Source organism: Cygnus atratus, chromosome 1 (assembly GCF_013377495.2).
Source record: "Cygnus atratus isolate AKBS03 ecotype Queensland, Australia chromosome 1, CAtr_DNAZoo_HiC_assembly, whole genome shotgun sequence".
In the NCBI taxonomy this organism is placed as follows: domain Eukaryota; kingdom Metazoa; phylum Chordata; class Aves; order Anseriformes; family Anatidae; genus Cygnus; species Cygnus atratus.
In genome coordinates this window covers 7,615,810-7,640,977 of record NC_066362.1, presented here as the reverse complement: position 1 = coordinate 7,640,977, position 25,168 = coordinate 7,615,810, and the positions used below count along the sequence as shown (strand labels likewise).

Sequence of the window (25,168 nt, the reverse complement as noted above, 5' to 3'; positions counted from 1 at the left end):
CTTTGGCTGAAAAGAAATATAAACAGCAACAGGCAAATAAAATACATAATATAAAGATTTCATTCATAAGATGCCAAAAGGCCAAACCAGTCACATCCTATGACACTTATACAATAGAATGGCTATATACTTTTGGCTATAAAGTTAATGAAAAAGGGATTTATCTTAAGTATTTCCAGTGCATCATTCTGTCTGAGAGTTGTTCTAAAGTGCAGCGAATTCTTTCACGGTTTGGATTTCAATACATCACTTTTCATCTAAAATAAAATGGTAATGGCTTACATTTATATAGTGCTTTTCATCTAGAAAGATCCCTGAGGCTTTCTGAAGCACTTTTTGGAGTTTCAGTATCCACAGTGCTGGAGGAAGAAGGCTTGTCATGAGTAAAATGCAGTTGTGGCCAAATTTCCTTATCATATCTATCATGCACTGTGATTTTCATGTGGTCAAGAGCCATGAGGCACACACTATGTGCCTTAAAGAAGCAAGGGGAACTCCTGAACCTGAGTGGCTCATGGCTGGGAAACAATACTGACCCCATCCTCAGCTATGGGCTGGAGCTGAGCTGGGCTGACTTGCTTTCTCCCCATCTAAGGCTTTGGGATACTGAGCAGCTCTTGTGTCAAAGCCAGGCAAAGAGGTGACACAGGCCGACCCCTTAACTTGCTTGTGAGATGTTTGACTCAGAGTTATCATTTGACCACAGCTGTGTTTTCGGTAGCCTCAGCAACATGTTAAATTCCATTTAAAGGCGTGGATATAAGGTATCTGCTGTGGAGATGGTACATATTGCAGCAAAATAGCTGTCTGAGCCCAGAAAGGGTTGGGAAACACTGATGTAAAGTGTCAGATTTCAGAGCAGGGACAACTGCCTGTGCAGTGTCTAAAGCAACGGCGATAAAACTTGATCAGGACTACAAAGCGCCTTTACAACATGAATGGTTAATGCTTACATGCAGAATGATACGGAGAGGTTGGTAAGGTCAAGAATGTAAAAGATAGGGAAATCCAGCATTCCAGCTGGCTTTGCAGTTCATTTTCTTCCTTTGCTGTTTGCATGTCTCCGGTCATACACCATTTCCTTTCTTGCTTGCTTCAAACAGAGTGTTGTTCACAGAACAGGAAACTATTCAATATTTATACTCCCTCACCTTTCTAGGCACATTATTTTACTGCATTTAATAAACAATAATAATTTTTTATGAGGTTTTTCTCTGTGTAGTATCCATGGGCTCTGCATACAGGAACAAATGTATCTCACACCAATCTTCAGTCCTGTGAAGAAATATGCACCTGGGGCATGAGGCAAGTCATAATCAGGGCTGAAACTGTGAATGTGGACAGCACAAATGGGTGTCCCAACTTGTGGTGCTGCTAGTGACTTTTTGAGGAGCATGTTGAATTTCATAACATCTCATTTGTCCACAGCATAGCTCTGATTGCGTACGTTGGCACTTGGCAACAGACTTAGATTGAACCAGAACTGATAGTGGCCACCCACACTCTGGTTTTCATCCATTTGCTACGTTTCACACAGGCACTTTGCGGCTGCCTTTTTTTGCTAGTGAAAGAACAGCCACACACAAAGACCTTAGCAGACTTTTAATACATACCAGCACTCAGGATTCCAGCTTTTCCCCACAGAAAACAAATTTCTCCATACCCACTAACTCCCCAGGACAAGCTGGGGCAGTGGATTATTAGGACAGAGTCAGTGGAAATAGCACCACCTGCTGAGCACCCAATATCTTTCCTACAGAGACTTCTTGGGGCTGGGGGTTTTGGAGGACTCTCCAGAGCCCAAACTATGCTGAATGCTCAGCATTACTTGGCTCCTCAAGCTCCAGTCTGTTGGGCCCAGAAGCTTTCCATCCCTGGCACGATTCAAGATGCTTCTGTCACTTTGCCGTGATGCGAGTCATCTGCTCCAAAGAAACTCAAAATAATCCTAGTGATAAATATACAAAAGAAATTGATTTAATCCAAGTATGTACATCAATATATAAACACACATTTCATCCCCAAGGGTCATTTTTTGGTTCATACCCAAAGTCTCCACATGCTATGTTACGTTCCAGATTCTGTCATGCTTGTATCGTTTATTACTTGCTATGAAACAGATTTCGAGGCACGTCTCACCATTTCAGACTAACTGCTGTGATTGCTCGGCCTTTCTTCTGCCAGTGAATTGTGCTTGTATGGGTCCATACACGGAGTGGGGACCTTAATTCATATTTAGTGGGAATATCCATAGGGGACAAGGCTGAGTTTTAGGGGTTTGGGACAAGGACGAGGGAAAAGAAATGAAGACAGGGAACTTAGAAAAAAGCAGTTGGAGACTCCTAAGGGAAGAAGAGTCACTCTTGCAGGTGAAGGAGACCACTGAGGGACCTCACCACCTTGGCATGTGCCCTAAAACCACCACGGCTGCTGCCCATAGCGGGCCCGGCCTCTCTCCCCCCTCAGCGCGGGGGACCAGGGGCAGCCTCATGCCGGGGCGGGGGGCCACCCCCTTTTATCCCCTCACTCTTTCAGGCTTTCCCCCTTGTCTCCCCCTCGCCCTGAGGGAGCCCGACAACAAAGGCGGCTCCGTGCTCGGGGTCGGAGGAGCCGCCTGGGCGCTGACTCAGCGCCGGGTCCGCCCCCGGCCCGCCCCCGGCCCCGCCGCTCCCCTCAGGCGAGGCCGGGCCGGCTCCGAGCGGGCAGCTGCCGCCTTCCCTCCGGCTCTGTGTCCCTCCTTCCCTCCCGGTGTCCCTCTCTCCTCCTGCCGGTGCCTCTCCCCGGCAGCTCCGGGAGGGCAGCCCCCGCCGAGGTAGGTTTTTTTGTGGCCGGGGATCTCCCGCACACAAAGGCGCTGCGATGGCGGGGCGGGACAGCCCGGGCGGCGGGGTGAAGGCGGGGATCGGGGGAGATCCCCCCCTCAGGGTGCACCCCGGTTCCCCGCAGGGTGCACTCCGATTTCCCTCAGGGTGCACCCCATTTCTCCTCAGGGAGCACCCCGGATCCCTTCAGGGTGCACCCAGCTTCCCCTCAGGGTGCACCCCGGATCCCCTCAGGGCGCACCTCGAAGCTCCCCGGGTGCCTGAGGGGGCTGAGGGGCCCCGGGGGGGACATCTTCGTCTGCCCGATTTCTCTCATTTTAGGATGGGAGACTTGAGGGGGTGAAATTTGAGGGTGTCCCTCTCTCCGGGCTGCTCTGGAGCATGGCTTTTGCCCGTGTTGGATGGTTTTCCTCTCGCTTTTGGGGCTGGCGGAGGGGTTTTGCTCTGCGGAGTAACTTTTATTCTCTCCTGGGTTGGTTGTGGTGGCTGAGTGTCCGTGTGCGGTGCTGGATGTGAAGAGATGGAAAAACAATCACATTGCTTTGCGATGGCGGGATGACTTCTTTTATCTCCTGCCCCGATAAAGGTGAGCTCAGAGCAGCGGCCGCAGCTGAACTTCGGCTGTGCAGAGTGGTCATCTCCCTACAAATACCCACTTTTTAGTAAAACTACAAGCCTCAGAGGCTGGTTAACTCCCTCTGTGCTTCCGCCTCTCTTACTGTGGCTCTGTCAAAAGTTTCCCTGAACTGCCTGGACGGTCCCAATGTCTCCATTTCCCTACGTGTTGGATTGAAAGGCTTGACGACTGGTTGGCTTGACTGCACAGATAAGTGTTTTCGGAGAATTTGAGCATCCAGACGGGCAAGGCATGCAACATAGAAGGTCTGTGTGACTTACCTACGTGTTTCCTCCTTCTGTTTAATTTGTTTTAATAGTTTAAGGAGTACTGGCGTATGGCAGTGCCTTGGTGTCGGAGCAGAGTCCGGTTCTGCAAGTTCAGGGCATGCTTGAGAAGGAGCCAGGAACACGTGAACTTTTGCTTTTCATTGAGAATCTGCACAGTCAGACAAAAATGCAACAAAATGAGGGAAAAAAACTCGTTTGAATGAGCATAATGTGGTTGCTGTATGTGGATTGCGGTGGGGGTATTGTCGAATAACTCCCTGGCAGCACTGTGGTACGTGGGTATGTGCGCTAAATCCTGCCGCTCCAACTGGGATGTTTAACTTTCGTTGACTTGGCAGTGAATTAGGAGCGTGGAAGAACATTGTTAAAATGGAAATAATTACTTGTGGATCTTGTGGGCAATTGGAGAAGCAGTTAGTCTTTAATTTCCTCGTGATTTGAACAGGACACTGAGAATCTTCTTCCTGTATTGACGGTTGTTTTCCTAAGCAATAAATGGACAGACAATGTGTACTGCAAATGTGATAGCTGCTTGCTTATTGTCAGTGATATTTGCTTAGTAACAATAAGCAATTGTTTGCTAGGCTTTATTAAAAACAACCACAGATACCCTATTTCTCCTAAAACAAAGCCGTTATTGTCTTAAAGCAACTGTGGGCCAATTTCATGGTCGGTGTAGTTCCACTGATGTCAGTGGGGTTTTGCCAGGGATGGTTTTGGCAGGTGAAGTGTCATTTGTGTTTTCAGGGTCTAAAATGCCTGAGAGTAATGTTGCTACTTTATATCCAGCACTGAAGTATTGTTAATTAAAATGTTACGCTGACGCTTCCTGAAGGTAAGGGGTAGAAGTGCGGCAGTCTTCTAATCAGATCTTCTAAACACACTCCGACTTGCTTTCTCCTTTTTGCTCCATATCAGTTTGTGATCTTCCTTCTCTTTTCAGTCTTGAGATCTTTCAGGAATTCTCTTCAAAAGTCAGAAGTTTCTGTGGCTCAAGTTGAGCACTTAAAGGTTTTGGGATTAGCAGCGTTGAACTGTCCTATAATAACACCGCACAGCTAGGTCAGTGAAGAACTGCACGGCAGCTGCAGTTTGGAGACCTTTCGTTTCTCACACATGCACAGGCCTCTTCTTTGCAAGCTGATTTGTGCGTGGTTATGGTCAGTGCACTTGCTGAAGTGGCAGATTGTTTGAGAGAGTCGCGTTAGTGTAACAGCCAGGCTTGAGATGGACTGAGAGAGCAGATCAGGGGGTGTGGGGGGGAATTCACTGAGCTTTTTACATAGTGCCTTGCTTGTGGTGTTGAGAAACAGACTTGTTTTTGAGTAACATCAAAACACCAGTCGTGTAACAGCATTGAAGAAAGAAAGATCATCTAAAGTGGGAGCAGCAGAAAATTGGTAAAGATATAAGCGAGCATTCTTGCTTATTAGCTGTGGGAAGAAGAGTGGAAATGTTTAACCAATAATTGGCCTTAACAGAACTTTGGCTTCATTACAGTTTTAAAAAAAGATTTTATTGAACCGAATTGTTACCTTCCTATGCAGTTGACAATATTAAATGCATTTGGCCAACGGTGAGGCTGTTCTGGCACTGTGGTAGCTTTAAAGAGAGCGAGTCAATACTCAGCTTTCCAGAATCTTTGATGGACCATTTTTATATCTGGCATTTTTGCACGGTACAACTTTGGATCCGTCTGTTTGCATCTCCGAAGTACCCAAAAAGAGCATGTCAGACACAATTCCCAGCTGATACTGTTCTGATGTTTTTGGAAAAAGCAAGCACCAAAAGAACAAGTTCCACACACAGTCTTAACTTTGGAGGGAAAAAAAACCCAAACACTATGCTTAATGCTTCTTCAGCTCAGTGACGAGTCAAAAGTTTATTCTGGTTTGGCCAGACCTGGCAAGTTCTAAAGTATAGTTCGAAGCTTAATATGTTGCGAAGAGCCGGAAACTCTTTTATTTTATTTATTTATTTATTTATTATTTTTATTTAAACTTACCCAAAGAGTGTGTAAGTCGAGGTTTTGATGTTTAATTCTAACACAAGCCAACATAAAGGCTAGGCTGTGGAAAGGTCACACAACAGCCTGAACATAGAGGTGCAAATTTGCTAAGAAAGCGAGAAATGAAGTCCTGCCCAGGTAATTTATCTTCCTTTTTCCACATCTTTAATGCTCTTGTCAGACTTATCTCTGTGAGCGCATTCTCTGGTTGAATTAATCCTCTCAAAACCGTGCTGAAACGGAAAGGTGTTGTGTCTTTGCACTGCGGGGAAGACTCCTTCCCTTTGCAGATGGAGAATAAAAGTGCAAAAAAAGTAACTGGCTTTTCTGTGATTGCACAGGAAATGTGCGGTGGTGCAAGAGCTTGAACTTGGGTCTTTTGAACTGCTGGCTAGTGCTGAAACGAAAGAGCTTCCTTCCGCCTGCACAGAGCACGTGGAGTGAAGAGAAGAGGCACGGTCCAAAGTGGCTGAGCAGAGGGTTATGAAAAGCAGCCCGGTAACCTGGCTGAGGCGCAGTTAGTGGTCAGCTGCTTCTTCAAGCATCAGCGTGCCTGCTGGTCTTTGTTAGACGATGGAAAACGGGAGGTTTTTGTAGTTGTGAGTCCTTAAGCTAAGACATTCAGCACACACAGGGGAGGGAGAAGGATAATAACACTTTTTCTTCCCCTTTCTACACCTGCCACCACCTAGTGGGTGCTGCTTTCACAGATATGTCTACGGCTGGACCTTTGGGGAGGCCCTTCAGCTGCCGGTGAGCGAGTGCTGGCAGAAGGGAAGCGCAGGCTCTGCAGAACCAGGAGGGTGCTGATGGGACCGTGGTGCCCCTCCGTGAGCCCTTTGGGGGGCAGATAATATGCGAGTGCAGGTCCCCAGCCTGAGAGAGGAGGCTCTGGGAGGATCTTCCTCAAGGGGTGGCCGCTCTTCCCTGCGTGCTGCTCTGCTCACCCTCCTGCTCCTCGCTTCAGGGTCTCAGTGTGAAGGGCCACGCATGGCAGCGGGGAGCAGCACGGTTCTCCTGTGGCAGAAGTGCTACAAACAAGGAGCGATATGTGAGAAACGAAGGCTGTGGTCAAACGGAGCCATTTCCTCCTCCTCCTGCAGGACCAGAAAACACAGGAGGGTGCCTGCTGCCTCTGTGCATGCTGGCGCTGGGTGGGAGTGCTGAGGTTTGAACTGGCGCTTGGTTGCGGTGCTGTTTGGTGACTGCGCCAGCTGCAAAGTCCCTTGTGGCCTTCAGTTTAATTTCAAAACATGTTCTGGGTCTACGTTCCGTGTTTGGGCCAACACCGCAATGGTTTGTGCAGTGAAGGCTAGGAAAATCCCAGGTGAGAGAGCAGCCTTTGCAAGTCTCCCTAATATTGTTAAATCACATTTCAGCTCAGTAATTACTCTTTTAACCTGGGTCTAAAGCAGGGCTTGGTGCAGTTTGCGTTCCGGTATAGATCTACTCCAGCTGAGCCAAAATTGAGCCTTTAGCAGGTCATCAGCCTGCTTGGATGGGACAGGGCTGCTAGTTTCATGGTGAGAGCTGGGAGTACAAATGCGATAGGGCTAAATAAAGCAAAGGTTATTTATCCTACAAACAAACCTCCTGGATGTGCTTGCGTTTTTAAAATTTCTCTGGCAGCACGGAACCAGAAGATTGCCTTTGGTGCAGATACACGCTCTTCAAAGAGCGATGCCGTAAGTTAGGAACAGTGGAACAAACTCCTTTCTTTCAGCCGAGATTGGTTTCTTTCTTTATTTTATATTAATACTGAAATTTCAGGCAGCCTGCCTGCGGGATAAACTGTTAAACCCTTGGTCTGTCCTCTAGCAAATCTCAGCCTGACACATTTACAGCTGCATTAAGCATCCAGTGGAGAACTGCCTTTAGGATGATCAAGCGTGGAACGTGCCTGGACAACAACGATCTTATGTGGAGCCAGGAGTTGGACTCGGTGGTCCTCGTGGGTCTCTTCCAACTCAGGATATTCTGTGATGGGTCTTGGTTTTATCCTCCGCGCAGGAATTAAAGTCACCTGTAAGGTAGAGAGCTAAGACCTACAAAAGCTTCTGAAGGAGAAAATGCCCTCGTGTTTGCCGTGACGTGGTCCTCTGCTTTGCAGCACAGATAATTTTAGGGAGGGAAACCAAGTCCTGAAACTGTTTGTTATTGTGTGGAGGGAAGCTCATATTAAGTTACTTTTCGTACTTGAATACTGAGAGTTTTCTCCCATCCATATCAGAAGGACGCTCAGTTCACCGTGCTTGTGCCAGCTGGTGCCAGCTGACTCGGGAGCCCAGCGGCATCTGCTCGGACGGGGAGCCCAGCACTGCCAGTCAAAGGTATTCCTACAGGGATGGCGTTTAGTGGGTCTCTTGGTGGGCTGGCCAGAGGAGGAGGGTGATGGGAAACAACAGAATGATTCTTGTTGTTCCTTGCATCTGCAGTGAATGGGCATTCATAAGAGCTCGTGGCTAGGCACAGGCCTTTGTTCTAGAGCTAATGATGAAATGGAGTTCACAGCTCTGAGCGTTTCAGACGGTGTGACAAGAAGTGGGTCAAGACCGTTCATGTGTGCATAAATGCTCTCCTAATGTGGGCCAGGGGCTGTGCTGGGTGCTGCTGAACAGGCTAAAAAGGTTTCAGAGAGGCTGGAGTTTGCGCTGTCAGGTGGGTGAAGGGCAGGGTGCTTAGGGATGGGGATCAGAATGGATGGCCTTGAGTCGCTTTGCGTGTTAATATGACACAGAAGACAAGCTTTGTTGTTTGGTACCTCTGGAAAGCAAGGGGTTTAGCTGGAGCCAAAGGAAACTTTCTTCGCAGGGGCAGGACGAGTTGCTGAGCAGCCCGTTACATACGTGCAGCGCTCCGCTCTTTCAAATGAAAAGCATCTCCGCTACCTCAGTTTCCTTATAGGTTTCACCAGGGAAAAAGATGACCTGCTGGGCATCCCGGAGTGCTGCTGGCGCGTCCTTCAGATTTCCTGCGGTAGCTGAGCTCCTCGCTGCCTTTCATGGAAGAGTGGATGAGGCTTCCCCTTCCTGGGCTGCCCCGGAGATACACAGCTTGGTGCTTGGCTGTCGGCAGAGGAAGAAAGCCAGTTTTCGCCTGAAGCTGCTGAGACACTGGGTGGTTATGTTTGGAGAAGACATGGAGGAGTTTGATTGGGTTCTGATAGTCTCTGCATTATGTTATGATTCTTTTTTTCATCCTAGAGCTTTCCCAGGTGACTTGTCCTTGAAGATTAGCTATGTCGTGTCATGAGAGCTGTAATACGTGGTGTAATGTGAGCTGTAGTACGTGGGGTTTTACTTGCACAATGTCTCAGACATCACCGCTGCTCCCGGAAAGTATTCTTGCAAAAAACTTTAGTGAAGTTTGGGTCTCTTCAACGAATGGAGGAAAGGGTAGGCAAATAGTCACGATGGTTTTGTTTTTTTGGGAGCCTGGGAGGCGGTGATTTTTGGCGTTTCTAAAAGTAAACCAACTTTTGCCCCCCCCTTTCCAAGCCTCAGAAGTACTTCTGCGCAACGCAGAGAGCAAACCGGAGCGCCGTGCACTGTACCTCCAGGTGTGCCTTTTGTCAAAGAAAGCTGCACGAGGACGCGCTGACCAGAAACGCCCAGGCACGGGGAGTTTTGTTTATGCTGGAGAGAAGCCCTGGCAGTGCCTGGGGCTGTCCTTACAGTTCTGTTACCGCAGCTGCGGAGCCCTTCAAAGGCAGTCTAGGCATGCCCATGGCTCTTCGTTTACCCACGACACCTCTCAAGTTCAAGGAGACTGAACAAGTCATAAACTTCTTCCGTAAAATACAAACATATTCTTTTTTTTTTTTTTTTTCTCCCAGGAAATAACTTAAAAAGCTAGCTTTAGGATTTAAGAAATGTTATGTCCCTGAAAAGCAGAAAGGATTCGTCTCTTGGGCTGGTGCCATATTACACCGAAAAGATGCACAAAAACGGCCCTGAGGTTCCGGCAATGAGAAAGCCAGCCTTGAAGCTTGTGATGAGGACTGTAGTTGTGGATGTCCATGCTAGTCTTTTCCTTTTAGTTTAAGGGGCTGAAACACGTTACAGATGTCCTTCTATCAAAGCATTCTCTTTTTTGAGAAAAATCAAATCCAAGTTCGTGAGCCTGTTGTGTTTCCTCTTTGGTTAGTGACTGAGTGAAAAGAGGGAGTTTTATGTGGCTGTTTTATGTGCTGCATTCTTTTCCTAATCATGCTGAAGTGCCATACCTTCAAAGTTCCCTTTAAATCCACGTATTTACTGCATGTTCAGTGACTTTGATATATTCTTTTTTAATCTAGTAAGCAAAATAAATCTCCTTGCTCAGGGATGCGAGGAAAAATTACTACCTCGAGTTAGCAAATAAGTGTGTGCCGGCTCTTGTTTTGTTTCCCAGGGGCCCGAGGGCCTTTCCTGCCTAGCACTGTCCTGCCACTTCCAGAGCCACTCTCTGCCCTGGGGAATTTACGATTTAAATAGGGAGGAGAGAGTGAGCGAACGGTGATCGGAAATGCAAAACGGTGATGTGTGGCGTTTTTTGTGATGCTAACGTTGTGTTTTTGCAAACCTGGAGTAAAAATGCTTCTTGCTTTTGCGATCAGTTTTGCACTGAATGCAGCTGCTTTGCTGGACAGCCAGATTGTTACGGAAACTTCAAATTTTAGATATATCTTTATGTATCTACATAAAAGTGCTTTTTCACTCATGCTCCGTGCATTACAAGAATAACTTCCACTCTGTGAGCTGGCTTGCAGGAATCCATATACTTTCCAGCCACTTAAGATCTTATTTTCTCTGTAGAAGTACCAAGAAGACATCTCCCCAACCTGCTGTCTGCATCCAGGGAACTCACAGGATTAACAGATCCAAGATCCAACATGCGCCTTTAGTTAAAGGTAATCCATTTGCCAGCATCAGCCAAAGGCTGTTGCAAGGACGTATAAGTGCCTATACACCTGCACAGGAGCACAGGTAGATAAAAGAAGCCCACTTTTCTAAGAAAATAGGACTTCAAGAACCCCGGAGCAGTACTTTTCACTGGAAAACTTCTGCAGTGGATGTCACTTTTATTGTGAAATTTTCTAGCAGACCCCCCAAAGAAGAAGGGTCAGTTCTAGGGGCAGAGTCAGAGATCAGTGCGGTCAGTGAGGCTGGGATAGCTTTTTAAAGGACCTAGGTGAAGAACTTTAGAAGAGAGGAAAGTATTTAAATCCTGGGAGACTTCTTGGATGCTCTAACAGTGGTATACGTAGCTAACTTTTCCTGTCCAAAGTGTAATTCAGGTGTCTGCCTGGTCTCTTCCTAATCCACTGCCACGGTTTCCTACAGCCAAGTAGTTCTTCACTTCCTTTCTTCAAAACTATCGCGCTGCTGCTGGCATGGCACAGCATGATTGCAGGCAGCATCAGCCACAGAAACTTCTGTTTCTTCCCATTTCTGTGGCGCTGAGCCTGTGGGCAGCTCTTTGGGATGTCCTCAGCTCTCCACCCAGAAGGATGCCCAAGTTTTAGAATACTGTGCTAATTAAGCTCTTAGCGTCTGCCACGTGAAATTCTTCATTACCAAAGCATCCCAGGACCAGCTTTCAATGAAACTGCTTTTACCCCCCCCTTGGAATTATGCAAGAAAAAAGACTTTAGCTGCTGAAGCTGTTTTACTTTTCTGTGCTTCTCTATATAAGAGTAAGACTTTGTTTATGTGCTTAATTCCTCTGACTTCCATCATCTGGTAGCGTGAGGGGGAGGGCTGCGTTTGTAAGGAGCTGTTCTGTGCGCTGAAAGGCAAGGGTTTAGTAACGAACTTTGGGGTAGAGGAGCACGTGCTTCTGAAGAGCCTATTACTGCCAGTATCGACTGAAAACCAATTAATGGCGAGTCCCATGGAATGGGACACAGATTGCTCTGATAAAACGGCGCTCTGTTAAATAACTGCTCTGAGGGGTCATTCCAACGCCTGCCTCCTGTTTGTAACAGTGGATCTTAATATCTTTATTACTAGTAACAGAAGGACTGGTAGAATTAAATATTAAAGTTTGAGTCAGTGGTGAGTTCATTTAATATATTTTTTTTTAACCTTTAATGGTGCAGAAGCCTCGAGTGATTCCCTGCTCAGATCTGATAGTCCCCCAGACATAAGATTCGTCTTTATTTTGTCTACAGAATCACACTTCATTCAAAGGTATTTTTTCTTTCTAGTGGGAAGTTGATTAATTGACTGCTAAAACAACTACAGATGAAGTTAATTTACTACCCAAGATGTTTAGAGTGCCATGAAGTTGAGCTGGATTTAGAAAGCACCACGTTATACATACTGGTCAACAAAATACTGAATATCAGAGAGAGCTCAGTACTGTAAAAGCAATGAAAGAAGGAGCACCTACTCCCATTCCTACTGGGCATTTTCCTTCAGGAAGGGGACTGGAAAAATGCTTTTTTTTTTTATACAGCCATTCGGATTATAAAGATTTATATAATTGATGTATCATTTCTCTTCTTAAAAACTTCTCAGAGTTAAGATGCCTCAAACTCACCTTGGAGTACCATGGTTTGCAAAATGGGAGGCTTAGAGATGTGTTGTAAGACACGGTTTCCTTCCAAAAGAAGAGGAGGTGAAAGCTCAACAAGCCATTTACAGAAAATTATTCTCATTTTATGTAGTGTAGCGAAACTAGGTGATCTCTGCTTAGAATTTTACGGAGTCGTTATGTACTTGAAAAACAAACTGTGTCAGGGTAAACAAATTGTTCCAATATGTATTTGAATAGGTAAATATTTATTGTTGTCCTGTTTTTTTTTTAACTGATGAGGAAACAAAGACTGAATCGTCTTGCCTCCAGCGATAACTAATTAGTGCAAGGCTAGAATTTTAACTCAGGACTTTGAAGCAAGAGAAAAACAAACAGGATGAGATGCTGCAAACAGAAACATAACGAACGGATAATATAAACACGTTAAACTTTGTATTTCAGGCAGAAACTCACTACCCCGAGATAGAAATCCTCTTCCCATCTTCCCATGGAGGCCTTCAGGCAAGTAGGCAGCCTAAAAAGCTGCTGCCTCGCGAAAACAGGATCTGGTTGGGCCGTGGGCATTTCCGTACGTGCCAGTTCTGTGCCTCTTACGTTACCTTGATTAAGCTCGTGGCTTCTGAGAAGATTCCTTAAGACAAATGGGAATTCAAATTAAATTTCCAAATAATTGAAGTTCAAATAAGGAGCACCAGGCAAATTGCGCTTCATTTTGAAAAGCTGCAGCAGAATCATGCCGGAGATTTTCTTTACTCATCTCCCAGGTAGATAATTTGTGTGAGTCAGCCACCCGAAGCAGTTGTGCTAAATGTGGAAACGTAGCTGAGTCAAAGGCAAGTGATTGGCATTGTTTTATGGGATGCCACCAGCTACAGATGCATTAAATTGCAATTTTTCCTCTGTCCCGGCCAAATGTTAAATTTCATTAGGATTTGGACTGAGCATAGGATAAACATTGTGGTTTTTTGGGGGGTTTTGATAAGTTCTTTGGATCACAAGGGCCATGACCTTAACGTGTTGTTTTTTATTTGTTTGTTTGCTTGTTTTTAATGCAAAAGAAGATTCATCTCAGCACAGTGCTCACTTGCTGGAGGGGTGGTAGCACTCCTGCAGTCACTGCGCGTGTCAGTATCTGTGTTGTGTCAGAGCAGTGTGGTCCCGTAACAGAGTTTGGGATTTTTTTCTCCCTTTTCTAAAGAAGCATTTGGAAGGCCCGTGGTTCATGCCAGTACCTAGTGTTTGCGTCACTGATGGAAATGAAGAGATGGGGAGTTTTTCGTGGTGTTTCTGTGCAGTAATTTGGGACTTTCTTAATGAGCATTTCTTGTTTCTAAACATAGTCATTAAGAAGCAAAGCAAACTTTTTGTAGTTTTCTGGACAGTTAAATGTTTTCTATGCTGGATGCTGTCTGAACCAGCTCCCTTTGCCTTAACCGCCTTGTTTGCTCTGGTGCTCGTGGCTCATTTGAACGGGAACTCATCAGCACTTGGCTAATTTGAAAATCTAAGGTAAGTGATAGGGTGTGCTAGGGAATCAGGAGGTCCTGCAGTGAACCATGGTGCTGTTTGAAACAATTTAAAAATATTTCTGGAAACTAATTGTTGAATGAAGAACGAATGGCTGGAAGTTTAAAAGCTTGGAACAATTCAGGGCATTTAAAGCCTAGGCTGGGTTTAAGCCTGCCGAGTCTCTTTTAATGGGAGGCTTTAATTTAACTGTGCAATTCTCCCCTTTCACCTGTGTGATTTTTGTTCAGAATATAAAACTTTGAATCTAGAGCCAGCTGTTCAGCAGCTTAAATCCTAACTTCAGAGCTGGCGGCCCTCGGCTGACATCCAACGAAGGTGTGCACATAACGGGCGCACTAAAAACCGGTATGGAAAAAATCTGCCTTGCAGCTGGTGCTGGTGGTGGCACCACGCTTTCTCTCCTCCCAGCCCCGCTCCGGACTCCCCGCGTTGCTTTTCACAGGCAGGGCGTAAAGCAGAGGGCAAAGCTGCGTGCTGGTGTGGCTTCCAGAGCCAGACGGCGTGATACTGGGCTGCAGCTGGATCCCTGCCTGCTTCTGCTCCGGGCACGAACAAAAGAAGCAAGGAAGTGAAGGCAAAGCAGACAGCAGCTGGAGGAAAGGCTTTCAGTGACAAGACTTGTCCTTCGCTGACTGGCTGCATTTATTCTTGCTGCAGGAGAACCTTTTGCATTATCCAGCATAAGGCAATTTATTACAGGTTTTTTAAGTGAAAGATGCTTTGGAGTACAGGTGTCAGTTACGTAGCGGGCAGACACCAACGTTTGTGAAAGGACCAAAAGTGCTTCTAGCAAGAACATGGATGAAGGTCACCGGGGCAGTGCTTAGTGAGAGCAGAGGGAGGGTGGCAGTACAGCTCAATCACACCCAGCAGCCTGTTGTGCTTTTTCTTGTAGAAGAGGTCTTTGTACTTAAAGCTCAAATCATTTGAGCATTTTGTGTGTTTCAAATCTGCCACAGAAGCCAGAGGTATCTTGCAAGACGCCTTCTTCCAGGTGGAGCGCAGGCAGGGTAAGAAGGTGAGTCAGATTATGGGACTAGCTTATTACATAAGCCCGGAAAGAAAAGGAAGCGAGAGAATTTAAAAATAATAATAATTCTTTGAGGTGTATCTGTTTGTGCCATATGCATTTTCACTACAAGCTGAAGCTGTGAACTTTCAGGCTGATCTGCGGGAGATAAGCTTGCAGGAGTCCTTCACACCAGCATCACAAGCTTGAAGTCTCCTGCTCCGCACAACTAAATCCCTCCTGTCATCCCGTTCACCTGCAGATCCTCCAGTCTGGACTTTGTTTTGGTTCCCTGCTGCTTTGTTTCCTCTTAATCCGAATTCTTCGATCAGAATTGTGGTTTTTTTTAGTGTTAACCTGCTTTGAAAGGCTGCTGCGTGCGCGTCCCATCCCACAGTGCCGGAACCAGCCCTGGCAGGTTTCCCTCCTGGGTGGAGCCTTTCTTGACTCAGCCACCAGCTTACAGGAAATCTGGGGGAGCTTCCTATCGTGAAGGCTTCAAAACCTTGACAAATTAGGCTGTAACCAGCCAAAATTTCAGAGGAGAGGTCTAAGAAAGTCACTTAACTTAACTACCTGACCCGATCCTTTATGTGCTTCATGGTTATGAATCAGTTTCTCTTTCTGTTTATGTTTTTGCTGCTTACCTTTCCATTAGGATTCCCCGTGGTGGCTGTTGTAGCCTGCCTTTTGCAGGCTGGTTTTGCTGATTTAACTAAAACATTAACAGAGTAGCACTCTAGGTTCTTCCTGCGTTGTGTCTAGCTGCTGTAGGGCATGGTTGCTACCTTTTTAAAAGGCTGTCGGGCAAGAAAACCGCGCCGATTTCCTCCAGCACAATCTAAACTGTCATTTTGTGGGCAGCTGCGATGGGAAATACTGGCTACGCTTTAATTCTTGCTAACTTTCTGACCAATGAACCGTACGAAAACTTAGTGAGGCTGAACGGGGAGGGGGGGAAAACCCAGGCATTTCTGCCCCCTCGTCCCGTTACCGCTGTAAAGATTTTAACGCTCCTTTTTCGGTGCCTTCTGGAAGCCTTTGTAGCAGAGCGAGCGGTTCCTGTGATTCGGCGACACGTGCGCTGCGAAGCCTTGAGAAGCAGAACGGGTAGGAAACTTGTTATTTCAAACAGTTACGTGTTTGTAAACCGACTCGAGGCCTTTTTGTTGAAGGACTAACAGGCGGGTTCGGCGTGCAGCTGGGTCGTATCACCGAAAAAACCAGAACTTGCTTGTGCATGAAATGGAAACTTAAACACACCAGTAGGAAACGCGGCGAGCCCACGGAAAATACATTGGCCGTGCGTTTTGCAGTCAGGGATGATATTGTAAAGCAATTTCTTTGGGTCGTTGGCCTGTCACATCACGCAGGATCAACCTTTGCTAACTGGGAAGTGCTCGTTACGGAGGGCGGCTGCAGACCCGAGCGGGTCTCGTAGCTGTGTGCTCTCTGCTGGCCACTAACCATCTGTTTTGTCTGGTATTCTTCCCAGGGCGTGAACAAGCCTGGTGAGTAACACATGACAAGCAAATACAATGAGGATTGATACATTTGGCCAACGCCTGGAGTATGAGGATCTTGTTATTTTTTTCCTACTTATACCAAATTTTACCTTTTCCCCCTTAGCAACCTAGACAAGAAAGGTTCCTGCCCATTTTTCCCGCATTTTTTTTTTTTTAATTTTAGCAGCAGCTTTTTTATTTGGATCTTGCAAGGAGTTGCACAGGCTTTTATTTTTCTTAATTTTCTTTTTTATTAGTACATTAGAGGAAGGCTAAGGGCTATATTCTACTGGGGAAAAAAAAAAAGAAGGATGTCAGAAACATGCTACTTGCTACTTTCAATAAAACTTTAATTAACTAAATGTTCTGTCTGGCCTCCTGCCCATGTAATAAACAAGGACTAGAGACACTCGCCTAAGCCATTATTACCTGTTATCAAAAATACTGAAGTTTCCATTTCCATCCCACTGTGGAGCTGAAAAAAATGGCCAGCAAGTGTCTATATGCCAAGAAATCTTGATGACTCAGGTTATGTGGTTCCCTACATGTGTGTGCTTGCACTGTTGTCCTAAAGGGTCGCTGTTATCAAGCTGTTCCGTGTTTAAAGCTGCCTCTGCACATACAACGTATGAAATCTGTGCTAGGACTCCTGTTGACTTCACTTGTAAGGTCTGCCCAGCGTTGTCCTGAGTCGCTGCAAGATGTGGCTGCCCTCTGCAGAATTTCGTGGAGAGGGAAATTCCTGTTCAAGCCTGGTAAGTCAGGATTTACACCACCGAGCTGGAGCTGGGCTGCCTGCAGCGGAAGCAGACAGCAGCTTGTGTTCGCCAGGAGGTACCAAGCCTCCCTGCTCCCACCTTGTGCGAGGTTTTCCTAGTTCTGCTCATGCTTATTTTGTTTTTCTGGGGACTGATGCTGGCCTGCCCCCTCTGTAGAAGTGGCTGAACTGGTGTAAGGACTGTCTGTCCGTCAGGTGGTTTCCTTTGAGTGCAGTTGCAGTGAGGAATTAATGAGGAAGGAAATAAGAGCTGCTGTTGCCTTTGTTTACTCTTTTTGTTCCTGAATCTCCTGCTTCTTATCTCTAATCTTCAGCCTCAGCAAACTGGGTTTAACTGCAGATCCTACCACCGGGCTCGTTAGGTGGAGACTGCAGACGAAATGTTAAGCTGTCAAAGGGGAGCCTGGCATTTAGGCCCTGGCTGCGTTGCCTGTGATGAAACATCATTTTGTTAGCTCCCCGTCAGGAAGCCACGCGTTGTGAGAGCAGCTTTGGTCCCAGAGCATCTCACCCTTCCAGAGCACTGCGTGCTGCAGCCGGAGCTACGAAGGCCAAGCATTTACATCGCGAGCTGCGTCACCTTCAGGGAGATTCCTGGACGTGACCCCGCAGCGCACAAGGGAAGGGCACGATGGCAGCATCCTCTCCCTGTTGAAACGTGAGTTGAGACCTGGCTTCTGAAGGCTAAATCCGGCCTTTGCCCAGCTTGATGGCACTCTAAACGTCTGCTCAGCGTGAGCCAGTGCACGCTGCCTCTCCTGGAGCCATCCTTTGGTGGGACAATGATGTCCTGTGGTTGTGGTGGCCTTTTTCTAAGGGCCCCAACGTCACCTGCTGCCCAGATGGGTGGCTTCGTGCTCAGGTTGTCTTCTGGCAGCGCGGATGCTGATGGCCACAGCTGAACTCCAGGCAGCTGAGCTGTTCTGGCTGGCTTGAGCCTACTCCTCTGTTCCAGTAAGTTGCAGATGCTGTCAGAGTTTCCCAGCCCTGCTTTTTTGTTGGCATCGCTGCAGCAAGAAAGCATTTTAGGCGCTTCTTTTCTCTGTCAAAATTATCACTTTGCTATGAATCAGTCCTGACTACTAAAAAGTGCGGATGCAGGATGATTCCCTAAACCGGAGTGACTCTTCTTGCCTCTTAAATGAGCTGAAGTCTACTGCATTTGAGCTGTCCTGAGCTGCCCTACAGCTTTCTCTAGGCCCCAAAGAGGCATTCGTAGCAGCAGAGAGCAGCCCCTGGTGATGGGAGGGAAAGGAAACATCATCTTGAAATCCCACTCCCTGCAGACAGAGAGCCCTGGCGACCGTTACGTGGGATTCTCTCTTGAGGGCAGGAACGTCCCGGCGCTGCTCCTTGGGGCACAGGAAAGTCCATTATTTTTTCCAGCCCACTTCTTCATTTCCTGGTTCACCATTCAAGTAAAATTTCCTTTCGGGTGCCGTTTACGTTCGCAGCTTTAAACAAGTGTGAAATGCTCTCCCGTGGCAGGCTGCAGTGTAGTGCTAGTCGTTATTTCGGAGCTGGCCTCTGGGTTGCCTCTTGCCCCCTCAGCTGTCATCAGCTCGCTCTTAGGTTTTTCTGAAATTTTTGCTTCGCTGCTGAAGTCCGCTGCTGATTGTGGCACGGCAAGAAGTGAGCTCATACAGGGCTCAAATTACTGCTGAACCAGTTCACATCGCTTTAATGGAAACCTTCCTTCTTTCAACCATTCTGCACTCATTTTACTTTAAGTCATAAAACTTCTTCTGTTTGAACTTCTATGAAAACAAACCCAAACCCTCGTCTGTGTTAGTTACAGGACGCTTTGGTTCCTTTCCCTGTTTTTGTTTCATGTTATTTACTTAACTGCTGCTGGAGTAGCTTCTTGGGCTAAAAAGACACAGCTTCTTAGCTAAATGATTTAAATTTTTCATAAAGGGAGATGCATAACCAAACTCTTTGTGAAATGACTTAAACATCCACTCCAGCTCAAGCTTTAAATAGGAAGCGTGGATCATTTCAAAAGCCAGGAAAGTTTGGACATAATCGAGTATGGATGTGATAATACTTTTTAGCAGCTGTGGAACTGAAGGAAAACGTCTGACTGTATCTGGCAAAAAACTTGCATGCGTTTGTAACTTGGGGTGCATACATAGGAGCTCATGAGGCAGAGCAGATTTTTGCAACCTCATGCAACACCAGCCCATATTTACAAAATCCTGCAGAAAGTATCTTCTCTCTCTCTCATTTTCTTTCTTTTTTTTTTTTTTTTTTTTTTTTTTTTGTGAGGCTGAGATCTGCCAGGATCTGTTGTAAATTCCATCTTCTCCCGTGTTCTTGTTTTGCTTTTTGGCTCTCCGTGCTGCTGGCTGATCTGTTGGTGATGCTTAAGTTTAAGGAGACCCCCGTTGCACAGTCATTCACGTGGAAAAAAAAATTGTATATGCTTCTGAGCTTTTCTCTGAACTCCTTACGTTTCCTGAGTGTTTTGAAATGGCACGATATTGCCCAAGTTATTTCAGCAGGTTGTGAAAAACAGTTTGAAATAGTAAGCCTGGTGTTTTGGCAGAAGAAGCTTTGGTATCTTCTACCTTCACGTTTCCAGCAAACCTGTGGTCACCGCAGTCTCTGGGTTCCCTCCAGTTGTTGTGCTCGAATTTCTCAAGGTACCGTACTTTTTTTTTTAAAGGCATTTTAGCCCTGCAGGCCCAGTGCTCTGTCCACGTTCAGTAAATGACTCATATGGAGATCAATGGTTTCCTGTGTTTTATTAGCACTCCACTTTCGGCTGGTCCTGTAATCTCATGTTTCTTTTTATAACTATTTTATAAGGAGAAGGACCCAATTAAACCAGTTCGGGTTTCTCTGTTCCAGTGCTGTTATCCTGTCTCCTCGAACCAAACCTGCCTTGGCTGTCTGCAAGCCTCTGGCATGTTCCCCCTCACTTCTATGCGCGTGGTGAAAGCTGCTGCAGCCATTTACACAGCCCTATCTGGCCATCTCTGCCTCCTTTCGTCCTGATGTTTGCACAGAAAGCACACGAGCTCGTGTTTGGTTTGTATGTTTTGCAAACAGAGGCCTAGATTTGCTGGACACAGACATTTTTAAAAAGAGATTTCTGCGATGAAGGCTCCAGCAGCAAAATCTCCGTGCATCTCCTCCTGCTCTGGGTGCCCGGTACATGGTCAAGCAGCCCTGCTGCGGGCTTCACCGCCCTGCTGTTGAACTGGAAACTAAACGAGGTATGGAAGCAGCCACTGCTGGTGCCTTCACGTTGCTGTGCGAGCATCCTGCTGGTGTGGGTGATGCAGGAGCGAGTCTTGTCCAGGATCAGGCCAGGAGAGCAGACTTTAGATCCTCTGCTGGGGATGAGGCGTAAATACTAACTGTAAATTCAGGTCTGGCACAGAGTTGTTCTAGGATGAATGTGTGTGTGGGGGAAGCTCTCTGGAATTGCATGGATCGAAACATTGAAGTTCAACTGGATTAGAAATACATAAATGTAATGAAGGGCAAAAAATATTGTTTACAGATACGTTTGCAGCTAAATTTCAGATTTATTTCAATGAAGTCTTCAAACTAAATTCCCTACCCCTGATCCGAGCAACATGGGGCTTCCCTCCCACCACAAACATCTGTAACCCGTTGGAATTTGCTGGTTAGAAGATTTGAACCAAATTTCATGAGAACCAAGCAAAATTTGTCAGAAATCTTTCTGTTGAATTCAGGAAGAACATTGTCTTGATTTTCATTTCATTTAATGAATTCAGTAGCTAGTTCTTCCAATTCAACAGGTATTTCTAAACTCCTCACTTTCTCAGCTTAGAAAGCCAGGAACGTGGTTAAGACGGGGAAGGATAACTCTACGAATTTCCCAATCTGGAATAGTGACAACAATAATCAAATTGTTAACTTTAGATAACTTCATTCATTTTATAAATTTGATCTGTAAACAAAACGTCTGTTACATTTCATGCCCAGTCTGCTTCAGGCGACTTTATTTAAGTAATTAAAACGTTTGGCGATAGAGACGTTGGGAACTTGCTCTGCCTTCGCTTACCTTAGTGCAACCTTGGTATGAGAAACAGCTGAAAACGTGTTTGCTTTCAACATTAGAACCGAATCGTTTTCTCTGCTGTGATAATGAGTTTGAGTAGGTATTATGTGTGACCAATTAGTATGTGTTTTACCTGCCTGCTAAGCAGATAAAAGGCTCATTTAACAGCAACCTTTCTGCAGAGTACAGCTGAAATGTAGAAAGAGTGAGGAATATTTGACAGTCCAGATTTCAGCTGAAATCATTTCGATTTTAGCATCCGTTCAGCGCTAGGACACAAATCAATGCCAGGGTTTCCTCCCCTGGTACGTCGTCTTGAATCCTTTTAAGTGAAGTGGAAAATGGGGTTGTTTTGAGCCCGTGTGCACCTTGCTCTCGATGTAAACCATTGAAACCAACAGGCTACAAGCTTCGAATATGCACAAGTCGCCCCGGCAATGCATGAATATATTCAGGTGTGCAGGTTGTGAAGAACCTTTGTGGTCTTTCAAGGGTCTACCTTGGGTAAAAGCAGGTTTGAAAACCGAAGCTTGCTGCGCGTTCTTTCCTAGATCTAATAGATGCCTGGATAAAGGGAATTAGTCATAAGAAGGAAGTCTTAAAACTGGTTTGAGTTAGCTTTCGAAGGTGAGGGTTACGCTGGTGATTTAAAACTTTCTCACCGCCACCAGAGCCAATAAATGGTAATCTGACATGAGCTTCTGGCACGATACCGGCCGGTCTGCAAAGGGCTTCAACGCGAGTTGAAACAGATGTGGTTTGGGGTCAGCTGAAGCCTACTTCGCAGCCTTCCACTGTGCGTCTGAGGCTGGTGATGGAGGAGGAGAAGCGAAGAGATGACTTGTGCTCATCAGCACGGGTTTGTAGGGTTGGCTGTAACGGACCTGTTATTCGTGTGTGCTTTGGCTAGTCCTTAGAGGCTGAGCTGGAGAAGGAGCCTCACTGGGGCAGCTGAAGGACAGGTTTCTGATAGACAGCTGCCGATCCCATCCCAGTGCCTCTCTCCAGTACCCTTTGAGCTTTCACAGCACCACTTGGAAGACTCCTGGACAAGCCCTTTCCTTGTTCCCTTCGGCTCTGAAGACTGCTACCACAGAAGACGACACCACCGAGAGGAGCAGAAAGGAAACTTCTTCGGGTCTGTGCCTTCCCGTCTCATTACCAGCATCCTGTGCTGCGTACGAGACCAAGGAGCAGGAAGGGAGCGACTTCTGCACAGCTTTCTTTCCCGGTCCGTGTGACCCTCTCACGTGCCTCTTTGGCTCGCCGGAGGAGAGCACGTGCTTCCTCGCACGTTTGCTCAGTAAATAAAGGAAACGGGTATCGAGTGCCTTACATCCTTCCAGGGCTCTCACGTTTTTCTTTCCCCCCCTTAATATTCATCTGAACGCTAGATATTAACAAAACCGCAGTAGATTAAATAGCGTTTTCAGCCCCATCTGGATGTGATTGCTGTAATTGTTGCCAGGCAGCGTTTGAAGCCGTTTTTATCTCAAAAGAAAAGCCACCCAATGGCAGGGGGCGCGGGAGGCAGGCTGCTAATGGGATTACGGCGTGCGACATCCACAAATGAAATCCTCCACCGGGGAGGCTGCCGAAGGAGGAGAGCAAATGATGCAAGAGGAATGCAAAGAGGCCTGGGTTTGCATCTTAATTAAGGCTTAAAATTTATAGTTTCAGCAATGGGCCTCAATCTGCTAGCTGAATCGCGGCTTTATGGCTAACGTATGGGAAACAGTCTGAGTTGGGAAGAAGTGTTCAAAATGCAAATGTTGAAAGCATTTAAGCCAGATGCAGAGGGAGGAAGGGGGAGAGGTAGGAGGCAACTCGGGGCTCTCTTCATAAGGCTCCGATCAGGGCTTGTGCATCTGACTGACTTTATTTGTTTATTTCCCTCAATCATTTGGATTATCGAACGTTGGTTCTCTTTTAATCATCGTTTTAATCAAGCAAAACACAGCATTTTATCTGAAGAGAAGCTTGTCCTAGTTTTTAACTTCAGATTTTTAGATCCAAAGGGAGAAAGCTCACATTTTTAACGAACATTTTGTATAAGACAGTAAAATAAAAAGCTCTGTCACTAAAACAATATTTCAAGACTTGCTTTGAATTTGTTTTCAGCTTCGAATGACTCAAACAATTTCCTCAATACAGTTTGATTCTATATAGCAGTTCTTAAGTTAAAGCTGTGGTAGGCTTCCCTGCAACTTCAGGTGTCTGGACCAGGTGGGAGGAAGTGCTGGGGACAGCACCTGCTGTTGGGTGAAGGTCCTCCAACAGCTTTGGACCAAGCTCTCCGTTGCCCTTGGAGGACACAGAATGCACTTCTCCTTTTCTTCTCCTTCTTTGAAGGGTAGTTAATAATAAATATGACTTCTCTGAGAAGCCAGGGATCGCTGATAGACCAACGAGCCAAGCTTATCAAACGAAAACATTTTAATTTGCTTTGCAATTTAAAACAGCAGAATGCTTCAGCCTCCGTAGCACCTAGCTCCTATTGAATTGCTTCAGCGTCAAAGGGCTCTCACTGGGGATAAGGTTTCTTTTTGTTTTCCGTGGCCCACGTGTCGCTTCGGTTCTTGAATTCTGCATACGTCTGTGTCCTGTGATGACCTTTTTCTATGGGACTTGCAGATATTTCTGCTGTTTTTCACACGCGTCCTTCTGTGCAGGCTCCCGGGGGGGATTGAGGCCGTTTATGACTTGATAGAGGGTTGGTTTTTTTTGTGTGTACTTCAGAATTAATCAGTCATTATTTTAGAAAACATTTGCATAGCGATGGCACCTATTAAGCATAATATGCTTCTAAGATATCCACTGGAAAGAATATCCATGAATAAAAAATGAAGCACTCGAATCGATATTATTTCTTTTCATTCCCTGCCTTCTCAGTCTTGCCTGTTGCTTTCATGTTTCGTTCTTTTTATTAGCTTTTCATGATGGTGGAGTTTTCCCTTCAGAAGAGGCGACGTGGCCCTGTTTTTCTCCCTTGCTTTTTTCCACCCACAGTGCACGCAGCAAAGTGAGAGGGAAGTTGGGAGTTATAATTTCAGAACTGGGCATGCAAAGAGTTTCTTTAAAACATCCCTTTTTTCCTCTTCTTGTTTTGCTTGGTTTTCTCGGGGTCTTATTTTTTGCCACGTTAGCTCTTTCCCATTACCTGCTTTTATTATTTTGTTTTATGGTCTGTTGTACACACTGTGCAAACACAGTGTAAATCAGAGGCTATTACAGCACACTTCTAATCACGTGAGGTCTCCTGGCCCTTGCTCATAAAAATCTTAAATAGCACAGAGTGCTTTAGATGTAAGTACAGTTTTAATAATGAGACTTAACCCTGTGCTAATGTCCTGGAGATCTCTGTCCTTGTAACAGCAGTCCTCATCAGGGCTGTTAACACGGCGTTATAACTTTCTGATGTTCACTAAGGCCAAGTTTTCTTTCCAGTGTTCTTCTACTGATTTAGGAAAATCACAGTAGTATCTTCACCGCATCTGGGTTTCTCTCTTGTGTGCCTGGAGTAGTGCTGACTTACTGACTGTCTTAATTTCCCAATTTTATGTTCAATTCGTTGGCTCGTGTTCATTGAAGCTATCAGCCTTCTCCAGTCGAGGGTTCGTTTGGTAACGACATAGAAATGAGGATGGGGATGTGATTCACTGGTTTGGAGAAGTGGGCATTAATTACAGGCAAAGAATAACTGAGCATACAATGGACAGGTGGTGAGAGTAACCTTCCTGCACTTCCTTCTACACACTCTGGTTTTGTTCCCTCATTCTTTTCATGATCACAAAACTAGATTTTAACTTAGCATAGATGGTTTTTCTTCCCCTTCTACTTCTTTGTCAGCATGGAGGTGGACACAGCCCTGATAGTGATGAGCCCACGGGCTGTCCAAAGGCAAGTGAGACAGTAGTTTGTTGCCGGTGCGCTGAACCCTACTTAATTGATTTTTTTTCTTATTTTTTTGAGGGTATGCAGCAGTACAGTGTGCCTTTCGTGATGCTGACAGAGCCTGTGAAGTTTTAAACGCACTTTCTTTCCAGAAGCGT

General features: G+C 46.0%; 1 protein-coding gene across 2 annotated transcripts in view; it reads left to right on the top strand.

Annotated features, from left to right (window-relative positions):
* Window positions 1-2,653: 2,653 nt before the first annotated feature.
* FAM107B (family with sequence similarity 107 member B) overlaps window positions 2,654-25,168 on the top strand; it is a 58,537-nt gene continuing 36,022 nt past the window's right edge. Inside the window, exon 1 of one of the 2 annotated variants that reach the window (XM_035549391.1) lies at window positions 2,654-2,812. The gene's annotated coding sequence lies outside the window, so the exon portion shown is untranslated. Of the gene's footprint in view, window positions 2,813-17,440; window positions 17,739-25,168 lie in introns of those variants that run through there. The other variant, XM_050711908.1, reaches the window with a different exon arrangement.